Source organism: Caretta caretta, chromosome 1 (assembly GCF_965140235.1).
Source record: "Caretta caretta isolate rCarCar2 chromosome 1, rCarCar1.hap1, whole genome shotgun sequence".
Lineage (NCBI taxonomy): Eukaryota > Metazoa > Chordata > Testudines > Cheloniidae > Caretta > Caretta caretta.
Genome location: NC_134206.1, coordinates 54,597,761 through 54,618,383, shown reverse-complemented (window position 1 = coordinate 54,618,383; position 20,623 = coordinate 54,597,761). Strand labels below are relative to the sequence as shown.

The following is a 20,623-nucleotide window of genomic DNA, read 5'->3' as shown; positions in this document are numbered from 1 at the left end:
GAACCTACTTTTAAGCATATATAAAAAAATTAAAAATAAATAAAAGAGGAAGGATGGTCCAGTGGTTAAGGTCAGGGACTCGGCAGTCTAGGGTTCAATTCCCTGTTCCACCTCTGTGATCTTGAGACGTCTCTCTGTCCCTCAGTTCTCCATCTGTAAAATGGGGATGGCAACATTTCTCTACTTCAAAGGGGGACTGTGAGGATGAATACATTAATGATTATAAGGCGCTCAGACAAATGTGAATGTAAGTATGGTAGGCAGACAGAAACAAAAGAAGGAAAACAACATAACGTAGAAAAATATACCAGATGGACTGTCCTCATAAAGCCTGCAAAACACAAACCACAGTTGACCTACCTAGACACTTCTTCAAATTTCTTATAAAACTCCACCTCTTCCACCAAGTCTAAATCTACTGGTCAGATCTAGGTGCAACTCTTTCTTTTTAATTGATCTGCATCTGTTCATGCCTTTGATAAGGTCTTCCTCCTAAGTGATTTTGTTCTTTGTTTTCAGTTAGGATATTTTATTTACATGCTGTGTTCTTTATGGTGCACATATTTATGGTCCTATAGAAGTAAATAAAATATTAACATAGACTCCACTAGTTGTCATTCATTGTAGACACTTTCATTAGTGTTGGAGAGACCTAATGCTCTTACAGATTCTCCCCTCCACTATATTTAGTCTTGGAAGGATTACATTTTTATTGGTAAATGTTGGTAAACATCCATTTCACCGCACACACACAAACTGATGAAAACATACTTCCATCAATAATTAAAATTTACAGATAGGCAAAGTAAGAAAAATGTTGCTTGAGAACTTATTAGATTTTGAATTAAGGATTTTGACTTTATATATTCTGACATGTGATGTTGACAACTTGTATGTTAAAGATTACAAAAGCTTTATTTTTCTGAATAGCAACATCTACCATCATTAAATAATTGCTGTCTGATCCCACCAGTAATTTCTTGCCACTGTGAAAGTTTAAATAGATAAAAATGAAAAAAAAAAACATGTAAAATAAACATTGCTATTATCTGTCAAAATTATAAAAAAGTAAATATTAAACTCTGCCAGTCCTGACTATAATCTACACAGAGAAAAATACATTAAAAATCAGCCAATAAATATGAAAATCATAGCCTATTTATCACTACTTTGACCTTTCATGACCTATCATTGCCAGTCATTTTGCTTCTGCATATCTCCTCAATTCTTTTCTAATACATTTACTTTAATGTGCTACCAACACAAACTGGATTTCACATGTTCTGGGGATGCATTCCACTTTGCACACTAAATACTAAAAACCTGCAAAATTTAAAATGGACATCGTGGGGGCTTAAAGAAAAAAGACTAGATATAGTGAGTCTTCTCTTAAGCTATCTCAAAATGGGGGGGAGGGGGAGAGGGCGCAATGCACCCAGAGTGCCCACAATCTGGAACGTACATTTGTTCCAATGGTAAAACATTCAGACATGCTTATCTGACTGTAAATCAGTGTCTTTTTTTATTTAAAAGCTCCAAGGTAATCAAATAAAAATCTATGCCAATGCAACCTTGTGGCTAAAATTTTTACAAGTGCACAAGTCAATAAATTAAATGTTATCATACCTCTATCCATCTTACATGTAGGGCAGTAAAGTCAAAACAACATAGAATAACACAGAATTCTATGACAGGGTTATGGTTGGTGTGGGAATCAGAACATTTCTCACTTTGTTGTGTGTGAAACGTCAACCATAACTCTGCCCTTGATATCAATCATAAGGGCTTACTACATTTTTCTATTTTGTTCTTAAATAAAATACTACATAATCCAACTTGATTTTTAAGAACCACAGTGGGTATGTCTATACGGAAAAAAAAAACCCCACCAAAACCAACAACCACCCACTTGCAGCAAGTCTCAGAGTTGGGGTCAACTGACTGCACGTTGCTGGGCTCAAGCTGAGGGGCTAAAAATAGCTGTGTAGATGTTCCCACCTAGGCTCTGAAACCTGGTGAGAGAGGTGGATCTCAGAGCCCTGTCTCCAGCCCAAGCAGGAACATCTGCATGGCTATTTTTAGCATTGCAGCACAAGCCCTAAAAGCCTGTGGCAATTGACCTGGGCTCCGAGAGTCGCTTCTGCAGCGTTTTTTTTTGTTTTTTTTTTTGCTGTCCAGACACACCATGTGTGGCCGGACCTAAGCTCCCTCTAAGCTGCATGGGCGCGCAGCTACCTACTAAGCACAGCACAGGTGCTCAGGGCTGCGGCAGGGAGAGATGCCTCTCCCCTAGCCCCGGACCTGCCATGGACAGGGGACAGGCGCCCTTCCCCCAGCACCGAACCTGATGCTGCCAGGGGACAGGCACCCCTCCCCCAGCCCTGAACCTGCCGCGGGTGGGGGACAGCTGCCTCTCCCTTGGCCCTGACCCAGCCCAGCCCCAAACCTGCCGCTGCTGGGGGACAGGTGCCCCTCCCCTGGCTCTGACCGAGCCTGGCCATGAACCTGTTGTGGGTGAGGGACAGGCGCCTCTCCCGCAGCCCCAACCCAGCCCAGCATCTGCTGCGGCCAGTGGACAGCCACCCCTCCCCCCAGTCCAGGTGCTGCTGCAGGGAGAGAGGGGGGAAGGGAGTCCTCTCTCCCCACCATAGCCCCAGGGAGCCCCGCTGCACCCCAAACCCCTCATCCCCATCCTTGGCCCCACCCCAGAACCCGCACCCCCAGACAGAGACCTCACCTCCCCACCCCATCCCTCTGCCCCAGCCCAGAGCCCAAACCCAAAGCCGGAGCCCTCACATCCCTATATCCCAACCCTCTGCCCCAGTCCTGAGCCAGTTCCCACACTCCAAATCCCTTGGCCCCACCCCTCCCACATGAATTTTTTTATGTGCACCAATATGGAGATGATGTGTCACACATCACCTCCTATTGGTGCACATAACAACATTAATTCGGCACATGGGTGGGAAAAATTAGAGGTACCACTGGACATGATCTATTCTCTGATTTAGGTCTTGACTCAAGGACGTAAGTGCTTATCTTTAAGCATATGAACAGGAGCAGCAAACGGGGAAGTTTTGAGTTCTCCAAGTGAAGGAGAAGCGACTACATGACCCTGGGAGTGAGTTTGCTGTCTATTTGTTGTGTGCTTGCTGCTTTCCTGAAGTTTATAGTGTGGTATGGTTGGGGGTGTATGTGCTGGGCCTAGCGGCCAGGCAGGCAAGGCTGAGCGCTTCCTAAGAAGGATATAGCCCGCCAACCTTTGATCTTAGTTCAGCTTTTCAGGGAGAACAGGGATTTAAAAAGTCAGTTCATAAGCAACCAGAAGAGCTTGCGAACAGGAGCAGCAAGCAGGGGAGTTTTGCAAGGAAGTTTAGAGAGGGAACGTGAAAGCCAGATACAGCTAACATTCTCTAAGCTCAGACCAATAAACAGCCCATCCCCCAAAAACAAACAAACAAAAAGCTGCAAGAATAAAAATAATGCCAGCAGAAATCCAGTGCAGAGTGGGGGGCAATCCAGTTAATTGCACTGAATGCAGCATTTACGATTACCTGCCTTGTGGGCAGGTGGCGTACGTGGGCATTCAGTGTAAGCAACTCATGGTACAGTCTCTTGAGACCAGAGTGGCTGAACTACAGGAGCTAGGGGAGACAGAGAGATGCACGACTTTCCAGGACACAGTAGAGCAGTCCCACCCGCACTCTTGACAGCCTCTGTGCTGTTGAGGAGGATGAAAACTTGGGAAAGGAGAACAAGAAAAGGGAGTGGAGGGAAATGGTCCCAGAGTTGGGAACATCCTTCCAGATGATGTCACGGTGTCCTCTCGCATTAAGGATACCTCTCTGAGGGAGAGGACCCCAGTTATTAGGAAGAGTCCAGTAACAGTAATGGGGGATATGATTATTAGAAATATAGATAGTTGGTTTCAGAGTAGCAGCCGTGTTAGTCTGTATCCGCAAAAAGAAAAGGAGGACTTGTGGCACCTTAGAGACTAACCAATATATTTGAGCATACGCTTCCGTGAGCTACAGCTCACTTCATCGGATGCATCCAGTGAAGTGAGCTGAGGCTCACGAAAGCTTATGCTCAAATAAATTTGTTAGTCTCTAAAGTGCCACAAGTCCTCCTTTTCTTTTTATAGATAGTTGGGTTTGTGATGACCAGGAGAACTGCACAGTGACTTGTCTGCTGGGTGTGAGAGTTGTGGATCTCTCGAGACATCTAGCCAGATTTATGTTCAGCGCTGGGGAAGAGCCCATGGTGATGGTACATGTAGGTACCAATAACATGGGGAAAGGTAGGAGAGAAGTCCTGGAAGGCAAATTTAGTCTGTTAGGTAAGAGATTGAAGTCCAGGACCTCCATGGTAGCTTTTCTCTGAAATGCTTCCAGTTTCACAATGGGTCTCAATGTGTGGATAAGATGATGGTGTAGGGAGGAGGGTTTTAGTTTATTAGGAACTGAGCACTCCATCTAAACCATCTAAACCAAAAGGGAACCAAATTGCTGGCATGTAAAATTAAAGAAGGTCATAGAGGAGTTTTTCAATTAAGGGCTGGGGAAAGACGAGAGATGCGGAGGAGCATATAGTTTGGACAGAGACATTGCTTAGGGAGGATATCCTAGTGAACAGGAGAGGATAGAAGTTGATAAAATACAGATAGGAGCTGAAAAGAAACAGTCAAATGGAAAAAAGAGTCCCATTCAATTACATTACTTGAAGGCAGACAACTAAATATTGACAAATTTGATAAGTGCTTGAAATTTATAAATGCTAGAAATTGAAATACTAAGATGGGTGACTTTGAGTGCCTGGTATTAAATGAGGATATTGATAGAATAGGCATCACAGAAACTTGGTGGAATGATGATAATCAATGGGACACGGTAATACCAGGGTACAAAATATACAGGAATGACAGAGGAGGTTGTGCCGGTTGGGAAGTGGCACTATATGTAAAAGAAAGCATAGAGTCAAATAGAGTAAAAATCTTAAATGGATCAAACTATACCACAAAATCTGTACAGATAGAAATTCCATGCTTGAATAATAAGAGTATAGCAGTAGGAATATACTACCGACCACCTGACCAGGATGGTGACAGTGATAGTAAAATACTCAGAAAAATCTATAAAAATAGAAAATTCAATAATAATAGGGGATTTCAACTGTCCCCATATTGACTGGATACATGTCACCTCAGAATGGGATGCAGAGATAAAATTTCTAGGCACCACTCATGACTGCTTCTTGGAGCAGCTATTCTGAGGTGAGACTAGCAGAACGGCTTGGTAATAATGACCATAATGTAATTAAATTTAACATCCTTGTGTGTGTGAGAATACCAAAGAAGCCCGCCATAGTAGCATTTAACTTCAAAAAGGGCACCAATACAAAAATGAGGAAGCTAGTTAAATAGAAATTAAAAGGAACAGTCACAAAAGTGAAATGCCTGCAAGCTGCATTAACACTTTTTTTAAAACACCAAAATAGAGCCTCAAATTAAATGTATACCTCAAACAAAAAATATAGTAAGAGGATCAAAAAATGCTACCATGGCTAAAGAGCAGAGTAAAACAGGCAATTAGAAGCAAAAAGGTATCCTTTAAAAAGTTGGAAGTCAAATCCTAAAGAGGAAAATAGAAAGGAGCATAAATATTGGTAAGTCAAGTGTAAAAGTATGATCAGGCAGGCCAAATAAGAAATTGAAGAGCAAGTAGCAAAAGACACAAAAACTAATGTTGAAATTTTTTTTAAGTACACCACAAGGGCAAGACGGCAGAGTGGGGTGAGGGAAATGGGAAAAGAGAGGTGGGGTGGAGAGAAGAGACAGTGGGGAAGGAAGGGGGTGGGATAGAATTTTTTGGTGCACAATTCCCTCAGCAGTAAACTCCCTACACACCTTCTTGATTTGGGTCTGTCCAAACCCAGTGTAGGAGGACAGTACCTGCCTTGAAAAGTTTAGCATCTAATTTAAAACCAGATGCAGTATTGTGCATAAAAAAGAGCAGGAAGGAGCACAAGGGATACAGAAAGTACACATGTATGATTAGAAATTATTGAAACCTACATTTTGCTATCCTGCATACAATTCCCTACCCTGAGGATAACAAGCAACAAAAGAATGAAACCTCACTGAACCATCAGTAGGAGAGCAGCTCTCTTCTTTCAGCAAGCATAATAAAGCATTTTTTAAAACCTATATGAGGGGTTCCTGGTATAGTTTATGTTAATGTAAAATTACATTGTGTGTATTTGTTTACATACTTTGGGCCAACAGGAGATAAATCTGCACATCACACATCTCACTCCCTTCCTGCACTTTCAACCCTAGGTACCAGTGTGTATGAGAGTGTGTGTGTGTATAGAGGAATGGGTTATCTTATTAACCTTATTCATAGCTGGACCTTGGGCACTAGCCAATACATTCCTTGCATTTCTTACTTCAGTGCAAGCAGACAAAGGTGAAGATAGAAAATGAGACCTTAAATAGGGTTTCAATGCAGAATTCTGCTATCCAGACCAGATCGGAACATGATGCAGCTTTGTGAACTGCTTTGTGAACGGTTGTCCCACTGAGTATGGGGACAAAACCCTCAATCTGATTTCCCACAGTTAACATTTAGACTGAAATCAGTCTTATTTCCCATTCCGAACTATTTGAGTACTGTCCTTATTTTAACATTTTAAACCCCTCAGATTACAAGAAAGAACTGCAAAAAACAGAGGCGAGGGTAAGTTATCACATTTAACAGTGATATATTTATCTGCATATAGTGCCACAAAGAAAAAATGCTTTGCACCTAAATACACTGTATTGCTAAGGGCTGGGAGCCCTACAGCTATCTCTAAGGGGAGAATCTAGTGTCCAGAGACAGCACTGTCAGTGATTTTGTGACCTTGGGCAAATCACTTTATCTCTGTGCATCGGTTTCAGGATAATACTCCTTACCTTCCACAGCAGTTAGAATATATAAAGTGTCATACAAATACTTTTTAGTGTATTATTAACATTAGAGGCTTTCATAGTAAAACCCTCACTACATTAATTTTTCATGATTTGCCTAGTGGAATTATTTCAGAATAGCAAGGCTTCAGTATACTAAATCTGCTGCAAAATATCACAGCAGTATATGACCACTATGATTTAGCGAACATCTAAAGAAGAACAAATGGCTCCACGTTCTAAATACGGTGCTGTGCTATCCCACACAGGACATTTCAGATCAAACCCTGAATTTAGTTTTCAACTCCCTGAGAGCAAAGAATAGCACAAAGCCAGTGCATATGGATAAATCCATTGTGTCATTAAGGAATTCTCAGTGCATGATTAGAAGTCACATTAATTTATGCCCTCCCAGCTGGAGGAGAATTGTGGCAACATGTGATGTGTGTACAGGGAGGGCTGAGGTTACATGAAGGAGGGAAAAACTAAGCCTCTAATGGCAGGCAGGTGAAGGCCAGATCCATTAAATTTCATGACCTAATCAAGTTTTCCTCAGCTAATATATATGTTGGAAAAATCTGTGACTGCTCCTACAGTGTGTTATGTATACTAGAGCACAAGAACATGACTGACTGTCAGTATGAAAGAATCATTGAGAGAGAGAGTGCGTAAGCAAGCATGAGAATGACTCTGTTGCCTGGGGGTTAAAGCTACAGCAGTGGTTGGGATGTGTGAGACACAGGATCCAGTTCACCTGCTCCAATGATTTTTTTAAAATTATCTATGCACAGTGGAACAGGTTCAACAGGAGAGACTGAGGGAGCCCCACATCATAATATCCCACAGCCCAGTGGCTAAGGAGTTCACCTGAGAGGTGTTGTTCCCTGTTCAAATCCCTTCTCCCCCTTAGAAGGAAGCTGAACTTGAAGCAGAAGTCGCCCACATCCCAGATGAGTATCCTAACCCCTGGGCTATAAATTGTAAAAGCTTGCCTGCAGGGGCCTGATCCAGCAGGCACATTCTGAGTATGCTTTTACCAGATTGGGCCCTGCAGGCGAGTTAGGTGGAATTCTCCCAGTTAGTGAATCACCTTGGGCTCAGGCTCCACTGCCAGGTGTGGGGCTGCAGTGTGCATAGACAGAAACACAGATGTTGAGCGAACTTCTACTGCAAAAACATAGGTGCTGATCCCATTTAGGTGCCCACCGGGTGCCGTGGCTGCTGAGCAGGGGCCTGATTCTGGGATTTAGGTGCCTTTTGTGAATCTAGCCCTTAGTGTCTTTTACAAAAACAGCAGAGGACACTGTGCCACTAACCCTAATGAAATGATCACCATTAGGAACTGTTCAAAACGATAGTAAACACAGAGAGCCACTTTCATCTGTGGTGTGACTCGACTTCCTAACGAGGAGACATACCTAGGATAAACCAAAATTTTCTGATTAACCAAGGGGCTCCCCCCCGCCACAATTTTCAGATTCAGTTCAGGTTAAACCGTCCCCCACAGATTTTTCAGAACTGCCAGCGAACCAAAAAATCATTTATTTGCCCAGCTCTAGTTAGTAGAGTCAGCGCTCGGGCATTTCTAGCAACACATCCTCAAGCTCTGATTAGAGGAACGTTTCAGGACAAGATGCTGGAAATACTAGCTTTGTCAAGCTGGATGCCTGCCCAGTTAAAGCTACAGCACTGCTGAAAAACAGGCACTAAATTTGCTACTGCAGCGACAGGCTCACAGAGAACCACATTACTGCAGTAAGTTAGCTAGCCTCATATTCAGGAATGACTGTCACATATTTTGAGACACGTATCTGCAATAGCAGACACATTCTTCATGGTTACTCATCCTAGGAACCAAATCTTTACTACTGTTTTGTAGTTAATTTCCTGTAAGTCCTTTTAGGAGCTCCCCGGGGAAGCAGCAAAGCCAAGATACAAACAGGGAGGCATTGTGTTTCACACATCATGGTTGGAAAACATGCTGCCCCATGATTGGGGGCTCACTTATGGCAGATCTTTAATCTAGTAATCAGTCTGAATAGAGAGCATTGCAAATTTAATGACTTCTCTTTCAGAAATAAGAGAAAGCCTTTCATGTAGCGAACACAGATTGAAGACTGCAGATTTCGCTGGCATACAGTTAGAGTAATTAGAGGAGAGAGGATCGGAACTTAATTCCCAATGACCTCTGATAAGGAAATTAAATTTATGTTTTGTCCTTGCATCCAGCAGAATGGAAAGTATATATTAATTAGAACATCAACCAGCACTCAAGCAGGAAAATTAGACAAACTTTTGAAGCTGTCAAAAGCACATCCACACTTGATCATACTCGTAAAGGCAACAGGTATAAAAAGATATCAATGCAAATATCCATTTTAATGGACCTTTCTGCCTCTAAAACAACATTAACAGCTACCGTAGAGAGATGAAGTATGACCAACCACAATGGGCAATGAAAAGAAACACGCTACTTTTGCAAGATATGTGCAGTACTTTGCCCGATTCTTGGCTTGCAATGCATGATGATGCACAAGCCAGAAAAAAGACAGCTTTACTCTTGGATCCCAGGGCAAGATTGCACAGCCAGCAATAAACTGAGCAGACTTCTTATAGAAATAACTGAGACACAAACATGGAATTGCATTCAGGGTTTTTTGCAGTAACTTCTCAGTCTAACTACACTGAAATGAGGAGGGGTTTAGTTTTATTATTATTTATTTGTATTGAGGTACTAGCTCGGAGGCCCAGTGATGGACCAGGACCCAACTGTGCTAGGCCCTGTACAAACACAGGACCAAAAGATGGTCCCTGCCCCAAAGAGCTTACAATCTAAGTCAACTGTTCTGATGTCAGGGTAGCCTGCATGCCAGATCCCATATACACTTACAGAGTATGCTCAGGAGATTTCAAATATTAGTAAAAAGAACTACATTGACTCCCTGCCCCCCCGTTCAAATGATGCATACTTCCTGAGTAAACTTTCCCTCAAGGTCTCTGAGGTGGGGATGTGAGGTTTGCCAACTCACTTTCTGAGAATCCATTGTTCTGGACTGTTTTGTAAAATACTATTTTCACTGACCTACATGATTTATAGAGGGGAAGAATAACAAAGGGGAAAATTTTCTGGTAGCTCTAATATGCGAGTACAAACACGAGGTAGCCGCATAAGCAGTAGATGGAGTAACTATTTACATCTGGACAACGTGTGCTGTGGATTATTGACTAGACCTTTTAAATTGATATTCATGTTGTTTCTGACTACAGGCTTGAGGCCCTCTTGTTTCTTTGCAGGCTAAACAGGGTGGAATTAGCAGGTGGAAATTGTTTACTAAGATTTTATGATACTTGTGTGGAAATGTGAATTTATTAGACTAATGTTAATAAGGATAAACATCTATATAATTTAAATAATTATAGTTTCTCAGTTCATGTATGTTAATAAGGACAAAAATAAAAAGTTTAAAAAGAAATCTATGTTCACTAAAGAAAGTTTACAGTAGCAAGAAGTACTTTTACATTTGAAAGTAGGTAGCACCATTACACAGCTATTTGCACTTACTTGAAATTACACAAGTGACTGAGCTTACAGTTAGTACACTGAATTTAATTTGCCAAGTCATTTTTTTGTTATTGAGTGGTATAGAAGCAGGGGTCAAGATTACATGCAGAGCACAATTCTGGACTGGATACCCCTTGTGAAAATGCCAATGGTTTTTCATTTGATGTGGTCAAAACTGATTACTTTCCAACTGCATATGCTGCAATCTTAACAGTTTAGTCATCTCAGCATTGTTGTCATAACTTTCACAATAAAAAAATTAATTAATCTTGCAATCAAAATTACTAGCTGCAGTTAAAATTCCACATATAGTATCTCAAGCAAATAATATCAGCATTTACATTTGTCTCCCGTAGCTCACATCTCTCCTCTACCTTACAGTGCTTTTTTTTAAAAAAAATAAAGATTATTCAGTATCGTACGTAAAAGTGCAAACTTAATCTTAAAGGCTGCATTAATTTATAGATTTCAATTCTATCTTTTAAGAAATATACACAGAATTTTGTGAACTACAAAGGTAGTTGTATACATTAATTGGGCTGATTTGCTGGGAATAGGACCTAATGAATGCTATAAATAAACATGTTTCAGAATGGTCGTTGCGTTAGTCTGAATCAGTAAAAACAATGAGGAGTCTTGTGGCACCTTACAGACTAACAAATTTATTTGGGCATAAGCTTTCGTGGGCTAAAACCCACTTCAAAACATGTCATATAAAATCTAGTTTTAAGTGATTTATGATGTATACTACTACATACATGAAGATCTTTGTTTTACTACCTTATCCTTTACATTAAAGTGTATGCATTCTTGGTCTTCCTAATTGCTCGTGCTGCTCTGAACCCAATAAAAGCAAAGCACGCATTTTGAGTGCTACACAAATTATTTGCACCCAACATATCAACAATAAAGAAAGCTACACAGGCAACATGTCAATTCAGAGTGTTCTAACATTCATGTCAAATATGACATGCATCCAGTCTCTGCATAGCTGGGAAATTAGAGTGCTGAGGTTGGTGCAGAGGTGCTGCAAGATCAGACAGTAAGCTTTGCTTTATTAAAAGTGCAACAGACTTGGTTAGACAAATCCTGGTGGACCAACCCTGATGGCAATAGAGCAGGGGTAGGCAACCTATGGCATGCATGCCAAAGGCAGCACGTGACCTGATTTTCAGTGGCACTCACACTGCCCGGGTCCTGGCCACCGATCTGGGGGGCTCTGCATTTTAATTTAATTTCAAATGAAGCTTCTTAAACATTTAAAAAACCTTATTTACTTTACATACAATAGTTTAGTTATATATTATAGACTTATAGAAAGACACCTTCTAAAAACGTTAAAATGTATTATAGGCACGCAAAACCTTAAATTAGAGTGAATAAATGAAGACTCGGCACACCACTTCTGAAAGGTTGACGACCCCTGCAACAGAGTTTCCTTAATCCTGCAAGAGGGTGCTCCGCACCAGTCTTACCCATCTTCAGAATAGAATTTACCCCCCGGTAGTCCAGAAAGGCTGTGACACCATTAGTTTTGACTGCTGAAGTTCATTTTGCCCACGGCAATTGTTTATAGTTCTATATGGATTTTAGAGGCTTCTTTCTGTTTATAAGTGGATTAACATTTAACCATTCACTTATCTGAAGAGTTATTTCCTTTAACATTTAAATAAAAAATATTAGGCAGCACTCCATGAATAAACACACACGTGGGATTTGGGGACACACCTGCACAGGATGGGATTGCCTCCAGCCACCATCTGACACTGTGCATTACTTTCCTTTGAGCTGCACCTCCTAAAGTATATTAAATGAGTTCAGAATCTTTTTATCATTTTTAAAAGAATGAACAGGAAGCAAAAACTGATGCCTTTAACAGAAACAGCACAGAAATTAGCAACTACAGCAAAATCCTCAAGAAGCTGCTGAAAAAGTGAGACAAATACATGGGGCAGATTTATTAGTAGTACAAAAGCATACTAGGAGCCTCACAGAACACATAGTCAAGCAGGCCCCTACCTCAAGTAGCTCACAAACTAGGATTTAGACAAGAAATAAGTGGGATTGAGTACAAACAAGAGTGGGTAGGGTAGATTTGGACAGAGTTTTATAAATAAGACCAAGCAGAGACTCAGTAGGTGTACATTTTAAAAAGCTTTTCTATTTTTAGGTTAGTTTTAGTTTCATATAGTAATTAGTTCACTTTTTGTGTGCTTTGCAGCAGAGGTTAGCCATTAGCAGGGATTCGAAGGAGGCAAGTGCATTTGCAAAGGCAAAGAGGTTCAGTGAAAATGGCCTGGAAAATTTGAATGTTGTTCTTCCTAAATGGGGTTAGTAACAACAATGAACAAAAGCAAAAATAAACAAACAAAGCAACAAACACAATAAACAAATCAGGACTATGTATTCTGAATGCTTCTGCTTTGTCATCTATATCTTGTAACATCCACCTGACTCACTATGGTGTCTATCTGACTCGATCTCTAGGATTTCACTATCAAAGTCACTCTGGTGAACAAGGGTTTCCTCACCTGGTGATATGGTACTACCAGGGACCTTTTTCTCTGGAACGGGAAAGTACTTCTTTCCCCTTACGTTTTCAAACTTCTTTACTGGCAGGCCTCAGAAGGAAAACAAGGGAAGCAAACACATTTTCACTGACACACCATTACTTATAAACAAGTGCTTGTATAAAGGTTTTTAAGTAAATGCACCAGCTTGTGTTTGTTGTTCTTTGGAATATGCAAAGTGAGAGCAGGGTAGAGAAGAATTCCTAGAGCCCTGATGGATAAGACTGATTTCTCTCAGTAAATTCTGACTGACTCTGCATAAAAGCAAATACTTGCAGAAAATGTGAGAAGTGTTTTTGTAATAAAAGCCGTTTGAATTCAACTGTAACTAGAGCAAAACTGAGTATTTGCTGCTATAAAACCTAAAACAGGATTATTCATCTTCTGAGCCTACTCTCTACATGAATATTATTAGCTTGGAACAATCAGAAGAATCTTATCATGGTCACCTTATTTATTTCACATTTAATTTTTAAAAATATAATTATCTCTTAAACATAGTAGAAACTGCTAAGTTTCTTCAAAGAACAATTTATGAGGCAGGAAAACTTTTTTTTTTTTTTTTGATGAATGACTTCGAGAACAGGAAGTTGACAGTGAATAATGATGGAGAAATATAAACATTATGTCTTCCAGGTGACTTTTGCTACTGACACTAGCTGAGTAAAATGCATCGCCCCATCACAGTATTTATCATATATCTTGAACCAACTCATGATTTTGTTCAATATTTTGTTAAAAAATAGTGAAGTCTGTTCTTTCTCCTGTATGGAGACAAGTGCTTTTCTAGACTGAAGGCATCTTCACCGAACTGTAATGGAGCCCAACAAGCATGTTGTCACACTTCTCTCTCCAATTTCTGCCTGTTCAGTGTTCAGCTAACAGCGCTCGCTACTATGCACGGTCCTACCATAGCATACTATGTTTGTTTAACTCGCATGACACACTGTTTTAGAGATTCCCTGAGATAGGATCAGATTATGGCTGGCCCACCCCACGTGTGTGTGTTCGCTGTGGGAGGCAAGGAGGGAAGAAGGGAATCCAAGAAACCTTCTGCTTTCCTGCACCTCCTTATAGGAGCCAGTCAGCCATTCCAGCAGTTACTGCTTGCACTTAGCAAAGGAATCAGGGCGAGGGCAGGACAATGGTCTCACGTCCTCCCCACCCTTTCCATACCACACAGTGGAGCTGAGCTGGCATGATGGGGAACACACTTTGTACCACTTTAAACACTCTTTCATCTGTTCCCCCCAAGCATTTTGGCATCATAGGCTGTGGCTTAACAGCTACCCTAATGCACAAAATGAGATGGTAATTAGATCTTTAGAGGAAGAATGCGTAGTCCAAGAGACTAGGTCTTATTAGAGCTCCAATTAAGCAAAACACACAGTTTTGTTTTAAAAGACACATGCTGTTTTGCACAGTACCCCTACAATCTTATTGGAAGGATTAACCAGCAGTAGGAAAAGTTCAAAAATATATGAAAAAGCAAGATGTGACACAGTGACACGCTCTCTGGTGATGAAATAGGGAGCGTCACATCTTCTGCACTGGAGAACCTGTTATTAATATTTAAAACTCATCACGGACAAAATCACAGAAAAAACTTGCTGATTCTTTGGGTGATAAGTTGAGAAAAATAACAAAGCGTGTCAAGCAACAGACAGCAAATATCCAGAGCAATATTAATAGCATTCAATCAGCTGAAGCCCATATTTCAGATATCAATAATCAATAAAATGGCAGAGTATCAACATAAGGAGTTGCAAGACACACAAGATGATTTGGAGAATTATAGAGAAAATTGTAGGCATCCAGATGCCCTGCATAACTATTTATTAACTGGACCCCAGAGATTTTGAAGATGACCTCAAAAAGGAACAAGTTGAAATATCAACAGGGCCGACCGTATATTTAGGACTGCACCTAAAGACAGAGGATTCTCAGCATGGCATGCACCTCAGTGAGCTCTCTGATATCACAGTGATCCATCAGTCCTGCAAATAACATCGCATAGCAGAACTAGCAATCAGTTTTAACTCTGCCAAATTTAGTTAGAGGCGCCGATTCTGTATAGGTCAGCATCTCCTGTGATATGCTTGTTGGTGAGTATTTCTGTATTTGCTGTTAGGGTAACAAAAGTAATGTGGAGTATCCAGAAGCATCTATTCAAAATCTATCTCTGGAAGGGACCAATTTTAAAAAGTTTTTGCTATATATAAAATCACGGACAAGAAAAAGAAAATCTATCTACATATGAAACCACTGACAGTAACAGGTGCTGTAAGAAAAGCAAATTCCAACTAGGCCCAGTTGTCTCTATGATACCCTCCAGTGTGAGATATGATGTTAATTTATTGCTGCAACACAGCCAAGAGTGACTTCCTAATTTATCAACTCTTCTATTATAAATGGAGCATTCTGTTTCACTCATGGTGAAGATGGCTAATGCTTCTAATAATAAAGTATTAGTGAAGAACCCTGGGGTAAGGAATGTGTGATAAATTGGCAGCCTTCCATTTTTTGCCTTGATCAGTTTTCAGTTTGGCCATCTGCTAAAGACTGGAGAAAGGGTAGGGACTACATAGATATTTTGCATACAAAAGGGACACAAGAAATGTGTAGGACAGTGTTTGTCCAGAAGATAAGAACGACCATACTGGGTCAGACCAAAGGTCCAGTAGCCAATGCCAGGTGCCCCAGAGGGAAAGAACAGAACAGGTAATCAAGTGATCCATCCCGTTGCCCATTCCCAGTTCCTGGCAAACAGAGGCTAGGGACACCATCCCTGCCGATCCTGGGTAATAGCCATTGATGGACCTATCCTCTATGAATTTGTCTAGATCTTTTTTTGAACCCTGTTATAGTCTTGGCCTTCACAACATCCTCTAGCAAGGAGTTCCACAGGTTGACTGTGCGTTGTGTGAAAAAATACTTCCTTTTGTTTGTTTTAAACCTGCTGCCTATTCATTTCATTTGGTGGCCCCTAGTTCTTGTGTTACGAGGAGTAAATAACACTTCCTTATTTACTTTCTCTACACCAGTCATAATTTTATAGACCTCCATCATAGCCCCCCTTAGTCTTCCCTTTTCCAAGCTGAAAAGTCCCACTCGTATTAATCTCTCCTAGTGGGTAAGGGCTGACTCCACTGCTGTTCTCCACAGACACAATTAATGCTTCTTTATGGGTGAGAGTTATTCTCAAAAAAGCTACTGAAAGGCCAATGCTCAAAACAAAATAAGTTGTTCATCTTGTTAACTATCAACCAGTATCTCCCCCTTCCTTTTTAGTGGAAAGTCACTGAGAAAGAGGCACTTGGGGCAGCTCAGACAGCTTCTCGAGTCCACAGATTACCATGACTCAAGCCAATCAGGGCATAGGACTGGGTTTGGTACAGAAAATGCACTGGCTGATCTCCTCTTAGCCAAGCATGAAGATACATTGACAGCACAAATTCTTTTAACTGCCAGCAGCCTTTGATATCATTGACTGTAAGATTTCATTGAGCTGTTGTCAAACCCTAGGGAGGATGGAGTCATTCCAATGGCTTTCACAAGCACTAGAATAACTGAAACTAACAAACAAAAGTAAAATGGTTAAGAATGGCTCTGATTAGGAGCCAAATTCTGATTGCCTTACCCCCTGTGTAGCTCCACACCAGTCAATGGAATTAGATGGGAGTCAATGTAGAATGTAGAAAGTAGCTTTTGGTCTGTATTTTTATAGCATCTAAACAGAAGAACTGTATCTGACAGAATGACCTGGACATCTAAAGAATTTTCAGTGGAAAAGGGGGTTGGGACTTATTTTTAAAGTTCATTATGTGTTTGGAAAGAGCCAACAATATTGAAAAGGGAGACTTTAAATAGGAAATATAGGTGTATTTTCTTCTGCTTATGATGCTAGGAGTATGGAGTGAGTAGTTCAGCCCAGAAAATATGGGGCTGATTCTGTGACTGCCTGACTGCACATGCCAGGTGTATTTGCATAGGCATAACAATAACTGAATGCACAAATTAATAGTGCAATTACTTGGGCATTTTTGCATTCACATAGTATAGACACATAGGGCCTGATTTTCTCTCTCAGCCAATGAATTATCCAAATCAGGTACTAAAATAAGAGGGCCAACCCTTAGTCAGTGTGAATTGGCATAACTCCACTGAAATCAATGGGGCTAGGCCAATGTGCATCAACTGATGATCCGGTCCAGAATATTGTACTGAAATTTAGTTAATGGGTTTTATTTAAGAAGGGCAAGTGCAAAGTAGGGCACTTATGAAGAAAAACTCAAATGCACTGCTACAAAGTGAGGAATAACTGGCTAGGCAGTAGTACTGCAGAAAGGGATCTGGGGGTTATAGTTGTTCACAAATTTAATACGAGTCAGCAATGTGATGCTGTTGCAAAAAAAAAAAAAAAAAAGCAAATATCATTCTGGAGAATATTAACAGATGTGTTGTATTTGAGAGTACTGTGTCCAGTTTTGGGCACCACACTTTAAGAAATATCTGGACAAATTGTAAAGAGTCCAGAGAAAAGCAACAAAGATGATAAGTTTAGAAAATCTAACCTATGAGAAAAGGTAAAAAAAAAGCATGTTCAGTCTTGAGAAAATAAGACTGAGGGGGGAATCTAATAACAGTCTTCAACTATATTAAGGGCTGTTACAAAGAGGATGGGGATCAATTATTCTTCATGTCCACTTAGGGTGACCAGATTTAACAGGGAAAAGATCGGGACACATGGGGAAAGTGGTCCCGATTTTATAGGGAAGTCTGGTCACCCTATGTCCACTCAAGGTAGGACAAAGAGTTATCGGCTTAATCTGTATGCTTCCTCTAGGGATATTTACAGTTTAACTGCTTGCAGAGTGAGTGCCAGCTAGTGGTTCCGGTAGAATACTAGAAGACCCAGGAAAGTTGGGTTCTGTTCCTAACCCTGCCACTGGCTTGCTGTGTTACTGTGACCAACTCACTGAATCTCTCCATCTCTCAGTTTACCTATCTGTAAAATGGGGCAGAACTGCTCTCCCCTACAAGGGATGGTGTGAAGGCTAATGTGGTCATTTTCTTTGACAAGCTAAATAAACTGAAAACCATGCTGTGATATAAGCCTCTGGCCTTCCCCTCCCCAGTAATGGTGCTGAAATGTTTAACAGGGGTTCCACAGGAGGAGTCTGAATGGCTGCTTGCCAGCCTTATGTAAGTGAAGTGGAACAAATCTGTTGAACGCCCTTCCTGCTGTGAACAGTATGTTTTTTTCAGCAATTCTAATAAGGCAAGAAGAGTGTTTGTATGTCCTGCAGAGAGGCAGTGTGCTCTCTTGGCAGCACTAAGTACTTGGGAAGAAAAAAAGAACACCTGGGGAGATGATAACCTCCCCAACAACTTAAACCGAAGAAAGCCTCTCACAAACATTCTCCTTTTTGCTGTGCTCTACCATTTTATTCATCACTGCTGTTCACTTTCAGATTCTAAACATGATGACCACCCAAGAGTTTGATATTGGCACAAAATCCATTTTTACAACAACATAACACTATTTAGTTCAATCCCCAGGTGCTGCAACTGTTGGTTTTAAACTGAGTGCATTGGCATCCAGAGAGAAATATAGTAAAATCAGATCATTGCATTAAGTGATCATTAGTGCGCCTCTGAACCCAGTCTTCATGCCTGGCCTTTCTTCCCTGATGTTCTTGCAAACAACGTCTCCATATCTGTTTGTGTGGGCATTGCTCCTCTATATCATATTTGTCTGACTCAGACTTAAAGCTCACTGAGGCAATGACCTTGGGCCAAATTCTCCTCTCCTTTTCACCTGAGCAATCTGAGGTGTTCAGCTGGGTGTAGAAGTGTGGCAACAGAACTTAGCCTGAGCTTCTCTTTAATTGTACATGAGCTGTGCATTCTCACAGTGCTCTGAACAGAAGTATACAGAAGTAAGAATCTATTTTAAAAGGACAGCATGCAGTCTAAAATATGCTTTTTTGTTGTAAACTACCATTCTCTTTAAACACTGTGAGCCAATCCTGCCCTTATATGAGCATACACAACCTTCACTGACTTCAATGGCAGATACATCTGCATTTCCTAGGGTAGAATTTAACCATGGTAAAAATTATACTTGACTGTAAAGTGGTTCATGAAAAAGTGTGGCTAAATTATACCCCTGGATCTCCCTGCAGAGGATTCCATGAGAATAAGTGAGGGCAGTATCTGGCCCGTGGTTTTTAATACAGGGCGTTTGGGAGCAAGATTATACATTATTCATTACCAGTGGCACTGGATTGTAAATTCTGATACAATCTCTTTATGCTGTTCTATTTACCTAACTGATTTACTTGCTTATATGCAGATGAAAAGCAACTGGGTAGACGGTTAAGACAATAAGTCTACATATCACTGGGTTAGTGATTATTCAGTGCAAATTGTTCCAATATGGTTATTTTATGGGAAAATTTAACATCTGCTGTATTTAATGCAGAAACTGTTTGTTTGGACTTTTTAGTGGCCACTTACTTTTTTTATTCAGAGAAATGTTGAATCAGTTTGTTTATTAGATGACTAAACATTTCATACAAGTACAATTTCTGTGTCTAAAGAATATTGCTAAGCCTGATTATTCAGTTGGCTGAGTGAAGATGGTGAAATGATCTTTTAGTGAACAAAAATAATATTTCACGAGTGAAAATGAATGTATTAAATGCAAGCTCATGTTAAACAAAATATTTATTGTTAGCAATGGTGAATACAATTTTTCAATTTTTGTTTATTCTGGGGTCGGTTTATTAATTTATAATATCTTATATTTTTATGGTACCAATGGATCCTAACACATTTACACCTCACGGCCCAGAGGAGCCCCAGGCCAGCTGCAAGAGTGCCTCACTTCCCTAGATCCCACGCCACCCGGGGGGGAAAAGAGTCTCACTCTTGTCCCGAAGAAGCTTTTGATATGCCCCATGCAGGTTCTGGGGTGGCTGAGGAGGTGGTATTTGCTACTCAGCTTCCTAGGTTCATCAGTAATCTCTCTGGAGTCCAGGGAGATTATTGATGAACCTGGGAAACTGAGAAGCAAATACTGCCTCATCATCTGCCCTGGAACCCGCATGGGGCATAATAAAGCAAAACTTCCCCCACCAAACCCCGCAACTGGGGTTCTGGCACCCACGGCAGCACCGGGGAGGCTGAGCCTTCCCTGGCCTATTATACCCATCACCCATGTCTGGCTCCCTGCCAGGGCCTCAGGGCTGGGGGAGCTCTCATTCTCTGCTACAGCCCTGAGGCCCTAGTGGGAGGGGGGTGCAGAGCTTCTCCAGTCTTGGGGCTGCAGTGGGGAGGTAGAATGGGGTGGGAAGTGGGTGGAACAGGGGTGGGACAGCAAGGGGAAGGGGAAGAACGGTGTGGGGGCATGGTTGGGGCCACAGATGGAAGATGTGCGGCCTACCACTTGCTCTGGCAGAGGGCCCCATGAAAACTTAATCCGCCTCTTGGTTTATTACAACCATCTCTAACCCACTTAGCTGCTCTTTTTGTCTT

The 20,623-nt window shown here is 41.1% G+C and overlaps 1 protein-coding gene across 1 annotated transcript in view; it reads right to left on the bottom strand.

Annotated features, from left to right (window-relative positions):
- Window positions 1-20,623, bottom strand: part of FREM2 (FRAS1 related extracellular matrix 2) — a 216,361-nt gene that overhangs the window by 68,287 nt on the left and 127,451 nt on the right. The gene's annotated exons all lie outside the window — the stretch shown is intronic.